Here is an 8,091-nt window from a genome sequence, read left to right on the forward strand (position 1 = left end):
ATTAAGTTATTTAAAGATCTATATATATAAAAAGAGTTTAGTCTTAATATTTCTAACTTTTAATTAGTCTAATACTTATTAAGTAATATTTTTAGTTTTAATTAGAGTGATTAAGTTATAACTATAGATAAAGTAAAAAAGAGAGTACTTTATAGAAGATCTAACTAATATTTAGTTAGTAAAAAAAGCTATATAAAGGACTAAAGTTTAATTCTTTCTACTAAAGTCTAATTAAGTTATAAAAATATAAATAAGAGGTTAATATCTTTTTTTAATAAATCTATTAGTTTTTAAATTATATATTAAGATAATAAAGTATTATCCTTTATAGATTTAATTAAGTTTTTTAATAAACCTCTTATTTTCTAATCCTCTATTAACTATAAGAAGTTTATAGATCTTATAGTAATAAATTATATCTTCTTAGATAAATTTAGCTATTATCTTTAAGTTAATATTCTTAGTAAGTTAATAAGCTTCTATATAACTAATAAGTATATTATAAGTTTTAGCTAAAAAGTAATTATTAATTTTTTAGATATTAATATAAATATACTAAAATAGGATTCCTAGAGGTATAGAAAAAATATAAAAGTCTTTAAAACGCTTTAGTTAGGCTTATATATAAAATAGATAGCTTTTTATCTTATTACTTATTATTTAATATATATTTTCTTAAACATACTACTCTTAGAGTTTAGTATATATTATATCTTAGCTTTAATACCTTCTTTTAATATATATATATTAGATTAACTTTTTTATTCTTCTTTATTATTTATTATTTATCTTAGTATAAGGTTTAACTTTATCCCTTTTTAGAAAAGAAAACTATCTTAGAGTATATATTTTACTATATATAACTTAAATTTCCTAAAGTTAATCTAAGAGATAGTCTTTAAGTATAATAATAAAGCTAAATACTTAGCAATTTATTATAAATATTAAGATTAAGCCTAATTAAAGCTTAATAAATTATTAGCTTTAAGTTTAAGATCTTCTTTAGTTTTAAATATATAGATAGAGTTATTAATTATTTCGTTTAGATCTTCTTCTTATTTAGCTTTTTAGATATTAAATTCCCCTATTAGCTTATATAAAAAACTATCTACTACTTTATTCTTTATACTAAATATATAATAAATATTAAAATTAAATATCTTAATCTAAATAATCTATTATATTAGAACTACTCTAAGTAAATCTAAAGTAATACTATTAATCTAGTTTATAAGGATTTTTATATTAGTTTTAAGAGTAAATTATATGTTATATAAATAGTTCTTAAGTCTCTTAAGAGTAAGTAAAACTAACTAAAGTTTAAGTTTTCTTATATTATAATTAAGAGCTATACCTATTTAGATTCTACTTTTATACCTAATAATATATTTCTTATCTTAATAATATTATTTAAATATAGCTCCCTATCTCTTAATACTTATATTAATAGATAGATAGATTTTATTAGCTTCTTCTTTATAATTAATAAGTTAAAATAATAAAAAGCTAACTAAGTAAAGCTTAAAGGTTTTTATAGCTAGTTACTATTTTAGCTCCTACTTAAAAAGTATTTCTTTTTAAAGAAGCTTTATTAGTAAAATAGAAATAGTTTTATAATCTTTAATTTATACTTAATAAAACTTAATAATACTAAAAAGACTTTTAATTACTATAATATTATTATACTTTTCTTATTTAAAGATCTTAATAACTTTATTCTAGTTAGGCTTATATCTCTTATTACTTATTATATAGCTAAAGAGATTAATAGTAAGCTAATAAATCTAAGATTTTTTAAGAGAAATTATAGCATTAATAAGCTTAAAGTTCTAAAATATTATATTTAAACTTATAAAATATTTAAAAATATATAAATATACTCCTAGAAGCTTAACTATATAGTTATTATTATATATTATTCTAAGCTTCTTAATAAGAATATTATTAAAAAAAAGTTAATAAATACTTAGAATAAAGTTATAGAGGATTCTTATTATAACTTTTATAAACTAAATAACTAAATTTATTACTCTTTAAAGTAAAATATATATTCTAAATAACTTTAAAAATATAATAAATATAGTTAAGTTTTAACTTAACTTATTAAGTAAAACTTAGTTATATTTAGAAAATAGGTCTAAAAAACTTATAATCTTATAGTTAGTAAAGTTTTCTAAAAACTTATTAGTACTTAGAGAAATAAAAATATCTCTAATACTAATCTTATTAAGTTTTATATAAAAGTTAATTAGCTTTATATTATTATCCCTTTTAGTAATAAGGAACTAAGAGTTTCTATATAATCTATAAGATTCTTTTAAAACTCTTTATATAACTTTTAATCTAAATATATTAATAATGTTCTCTTATAAAACTTTTAGAATAAGAATCCTTTTCTCTTACTAAGTAATATATAAAATAGTCTTAATTTTTTATAGTAAAACTATATAAAAGTTAATATAGCTATATTCTATAAGTTCTTATATTAATATCTCTTTTTAATTTATAAAGATATATTTAAGTATTTTAATCTCTCTTAATAAAAGATATAGTTATATAACTTTAAGCTTTAAAAACCTCTCTAAAGTAAAATAAATCCCTTAGTTAAACTATATAAATTATAAGTATATATAGCTAATAAAAAAGAAGTTAAAAAGCTAATAATAGCTTTCTACTTTTTAAGTTAAGATCTTTTTCTAGTCTTTCTATTTATTAAGAATAAATCTATTTAAAAGTAGATTATTAACTAGATAAATTTTTTTATTTTTATATTTATATATTATATAGATATTAATAAAGCTTTAGTTAAGCTTAAAATCTTTCTTAACTAATTTAAAGAACACTTAATCTTTTAGGACTTTAAGGAGATATTACTAGCTTTTAGTATTCCTAAGAAAATAAGCTTAAATAGTTTCTATAATTAAGGTAACTACTAATTTAGTAATAATTCTTAAAATATTAAGTATAGCTAAAAATAAGATTAAAATAAAGTATTAATTAGTTTTAAAAATAGCTTTTTCTTATTTAAGAAGGTTAGCTTCTTCTCTTTTTTAAATAAAAAGGTGCTCTTTTTTATAATCTATTATAGTATTAATATAATAAGTTTAAACTTTATTATATATATTATTAAGGTTTTAATTAGTTTTAAGTTAGCTTTTAGTAGCTTTAGAGGTATTATAGATATCTTTTATATAGTTTTCCTATTTAAGGAAATAGCACTAAATCTAATATAAAGAATTTAATTATATAAAGCTAACTAGAATACTAATTTTTTAAAATTTATTACTTCTATAGTTTTTTACTTTTATTATAGTAGTAATAAAGTATTTTAAATACTTAAAAATAAGTTTAATAGAGATAATAAATAAAAGTCTAAAAAGTAAGTTATAATTAATAGTTTTAAAGTTTACTACTATTATAATTATTATAATCTTATAGTTATTAATCTAAATAGGTATATAGTAAGCTTTAATAAAGTATAGCTTTAAGTTACTTTTAGCTATTATTCTTATTATTAAAGTAGTAATAGAAATTAAAATATTATAGTTTAAGATATATTAATAACTTATAAGACTAAATTTTATATTAATATTAATTATACTTTATATAAATAAGTAGTTATTAAAGTATTTACTATTAATAGAGATTTTTAGAATAAATTATAATATAATAATTATAAAAGCTATCTAATTTATAATTATAAGAATAATAGCTTTAACTAAAAAGATTTTTAAATAGTTTTAAGTTTAAATAATTTTATTATATTTAAAAACTTAGTTAATTTATTATACTCTTTCTTTTAAAGTTTTAGTAAAATTAGTAAAGTCTATAAGAATAAATATATAGATAACTCCTTTTAGATTATCTATAAAAATATATATTTTTCTAATAAACTCTTCTCTATATTTTAGCTAAATCTTATAAACTTTTTTAATTAATAAACTAATTAAGCTATAAAGTTTATATAAAATAAGTTTATTAATAAGTTTTTTATTTTTAATAGATTTCTAATTTTTATTATTAAGGAATATAGCTAGCTAGAAGTTACTTTTTAAAAGAGATAATTTTAAAATAAGTTTTAGAAAAAAGATCTTAATAACTTTATTAAGTATTACTTCTCTTTCTATCTTAATAGTTCTTTTTAGTTCTAAAATATTAATAAGAGTAAAAGCTTATTCTAAAAAGCTTTCTTCCTTTATTTTAATATCTAAGTTTTCTTCTTACTTTTCTTAATTAAAAGGTAAATTTTTCTCTATAACTAATTTTTCTAATAAATCTAAATAACTTTTAAAATAAGATTATAAAAAAAAAGGTCTTTTTAAGATAGTTAGAATATCTTTAATATCTTATATGATAAAATAAACCTTCTTAGAAAGAGACTTTAAAGCTTTCTTTTTAACTTTTTTAAAGTTTAATAGCTTTAGTTTCTTCTATAAGAATAAATTAATCTTATATATTTTTAATTAAATAATTATAAGCTTAGATATTATAAAATTAAATAAATCTTCTTTAGTTAAACTATTAAGTTATATTAAGTTATAAAAGTAAAAAAATTAAACTAAATTTTTATATTTTTATTTACTAATAGCTAAAACTTAAAAAGTAGAAGCTTAATTAGATATTTTATCCTCTAATATAATACTTTCTTCTTCTATAAACCTATAAAAAACTTTAACTAAATTAAAATTATTATAATCTTATAAAACTTTAATAAATATAGATTATAGGTAGTTAATATTCTATTTAAGAATCTTAGTAGCTTAAGTTTTTATAGCTTTATAGCTATTTTAATTCTTAAAATAAGTAATAATAGCTTTTTAGTTAAGCTTATTATTTTATTATAATAAAATAATAATTATTTAAGAGATAAAAAACTTATTATTTTAAGGTTTATAAGAATAATATCTTTAGAAGTATTAAATTAAACTACCTTTTTTATTAACTATCTTTTAAAGATAATAGCTTTCCTTAAAGTTATAATCTATATAGCTTATATATTAATACTAACTATATAAGCTATAAAGGAAAAGCTTAAGATTTTCTTTATTAATTTTAACTAAATAAACTAAAGCTAAATAGTAGTTTTCTATAACTAGAAAAGAATAAATAATCTTTTTAATAGAAATTTTCTAATTATCTATTATTTTTACTAAATTAGAAAGTTATTAGTTTAAAAACTAGTTTTAGAGGTTTTTAATATTTTAGTTAAACTTAGCTTTACTTCTTTTAGTTTATAGAGGAGAGAAAGCTTCTCCTTTTAATATATTTAGATATATAAGAAATAAAGTATAAATAGGGGTAATAATTTAGAAAATTTATCTCTAAATAGCTTTAAAGCTAAGCTAATTTATTAAGTTAACTTTAAACTTATTAAAATCCCTCTTTTTAAATAACTTATAAATATTAATCCTTATAAATAGAGCTATTCTATTTAAAGCTAACTAATTAAATCTTAATATAGCTACTTAGATAATTTAAAAGCTAATTATAATATTAAAGTTATATTTTATAGCTTTAGTTTAGATATTATTAATCTTTTATAAAAATTATATAACTACTTTATAGTTTAGATTATTTATTATTAGAGTTATAAAAATAATCTAATTAATTTAGTTATTTAGAAGTTCTTAGTAATCTTTATCTATAGCTTTATAACACTAAATAAAATAAATTTTTACTTATAACTAAGTTTTCTTATTAAGTTTTATTTAATTATTAGCTTAAAAAAGTATATCTATATAGAAAATAATACTTAATACTTTTAAAATATTAGTTATTCTTATTACTTTTACTATAACTTTATAGCTTTTAAAGAAGTTTAAAATATTATTTCTAATAAAAAATAATACTTTAGCTATTCTAAGTTATAATATTTTAAACTTTTAAAATCCTAAGTTATATACTTTAGAAGCTCTTTAATAAGATTTAATAAAGTTTAAATAGTTTTATACTACTTTATCTTTTAAAAAATCCTCTCTAAGTATTATATTTATATTAGAAGTATTACTTTTAAAAGCTATTATTTTAAAAACTTTAGTTTCTATAATTACTTTAGAACTTTAATCTAAATCTAAAATTAAGAGGGATCTCTCTTATTAAAGTTAATAAAAAGAAAGACTTATAAAAGGATTTATTAAAATATTATTAATAATTAAGTTAGCTTTATTATTTATTATTTTTAGTTTAAATTATTTATCTTAAACTAAAATTAAAGTTTTTAAAACTTTAGAGTTTAATAATATTATTCTAAAGAAAATATAATTAAATTAATAGAAGAAGAAATAAAAAAAAGCTTTCTTAAAAAAAGCTAAAATAAAAAAATTATATAAGATTTAAATAAAGCTAATAATTTATTAATAGAAAGAATAATAAAAAAAATTTTATAATATAAGTTTAAAAGAATAATAAAAAATAAAGAGAGAAATAAAAAAAGAAAAAAATATTTTTATTATTATTTCTATCTTTATCCTTCTCTATTATTTAGAAAGTATATCTATATTTATTATTCTTCTTCTTTTTTATTATCTTAGTAATAAGGTTATTTTATATTTTAAGTTTCTTTTTCTTCTCTTTATAAGAGAAGTTTAGTTATTATTAGTAATATCCTTAATAGTTTCACTTTATAATACTCTTTTTTTATAAGTTAAATTTAAGATTTAATAAAGTTTATAATAAAACTATAATATTAACTATAAACTTTAAAAGAAATACTTTATTTTAGCTACTTATTTACTACTTAAAAATATAAAAAAAAAGTAATAGAAGAGATATATATATCTTCTTTTCTATAAAATTAGTATAAAATTATTTTTAGAAAAGAAAAACACTCTTAATTAAGCTTAAAAAATATTCCCCTCTTCCTTTTTTAAAAAGTTAATATAATTATAATCTTTTTCTTTTTTAACTTTTTATACTTTTATACTTATAGTAGTTTATAGTTTAAAAAAGTTAGATCTTAGTATTTCTATATATAAATATAACTTAAATTTTAAAGTTTTTAAGCTTTTTAATATTTCTTCTTATTAATTAATATATAATTAGAAACTTTCTAATAAGTTTAAATAAAAAGAAGTTTCTTAAAATAAATTAATTAATTTTATTCTTTTTAAAATTTATAAAAAAGGTAAAATAAATCTTATTACTTTTATAACTTTAGCTTTAAAAATAAGAGTAAAATAGGTCTACTTTATTTTAATTACTCTTAAGTTATTATTATAATAGCTTATAATAAAGTAGTATATAATAATTTTAAATAAATAGATAGTAAGCTAATAAAGGGGATTAACTAAACTTATATAAAACTTTATTTACTTTTTTCTACTTAACTAAATACTCTTTTTCTTAAAATCTTTTAAACTCTTATAAGTTTAATTAATCTTTAATTCTAAATACTTAAATTATTACTTTTTATTTTAAGAAAATAGAAGTTAAAAAGGTATTAACTAAATTTTCTTCTAATATAATAATACTTAAATTACTTTTTTTTTTAAACTTTTCTTATTTTAGTTTAATAAAATAATATAAAATAACTATAAAGGAAATCCTCTATAATAATTTAGCTTACTCCTTTATATTAGTTATTAATTTTATAATAAAGTAAAAGAGAAAACTTATTAATTATACTAAATACTTTATTTTAAGTAGAAAACTCTTAAAAATACCTAAATACTTATATATTAATTTTCTAAATAACTATAAAAAATATAAAAATAAATATATAAATATAAACTTAACTAATTTATACTTTATTTATATTTTTTACTCTTTTTATATTTTAAGTTATATAATCTCTTAAGAGAAAATAAGCTACTAAGAAGAAGTTTAGTAATATTATCTTTATAGTATTTTACTCTATCTTTACTTTAAATAATTAAAGAGGTATAATAAGGATTAAGAAAGAGGATAAAAATAAAGCTAACTAAAGCTAGAAAAGCTTAAAAATACCTATTTTTATTTAATTTTTAAAAGTTAAGAATTAATAAATTTTTTCTATAAACTAAGCTAAAAAATCCTAAAAGCTCTTCTAAGAGAGTAGTTACTAAAGTTATTAAGGAAAAATAGGAATTTATATAAAAATAAGTATATTTCTTA

The sequence above is a fragment of the Colletotrichum siamense genome (genome assembly GCF_013390195.1).
Source record: "Colletotrichum siamense strain Cg363 chromosome Unknown KSG_Cg363_contig02, whole genome shotgun sequence".
In the NCBI taxonomy this organism is placed as follows: Eukaryota; Fungi; Ascomycota; class Sordariomycetes; order Glomerellales; family Glomerellaceae; genus Colletotrichum; species Colletotrichum siamense.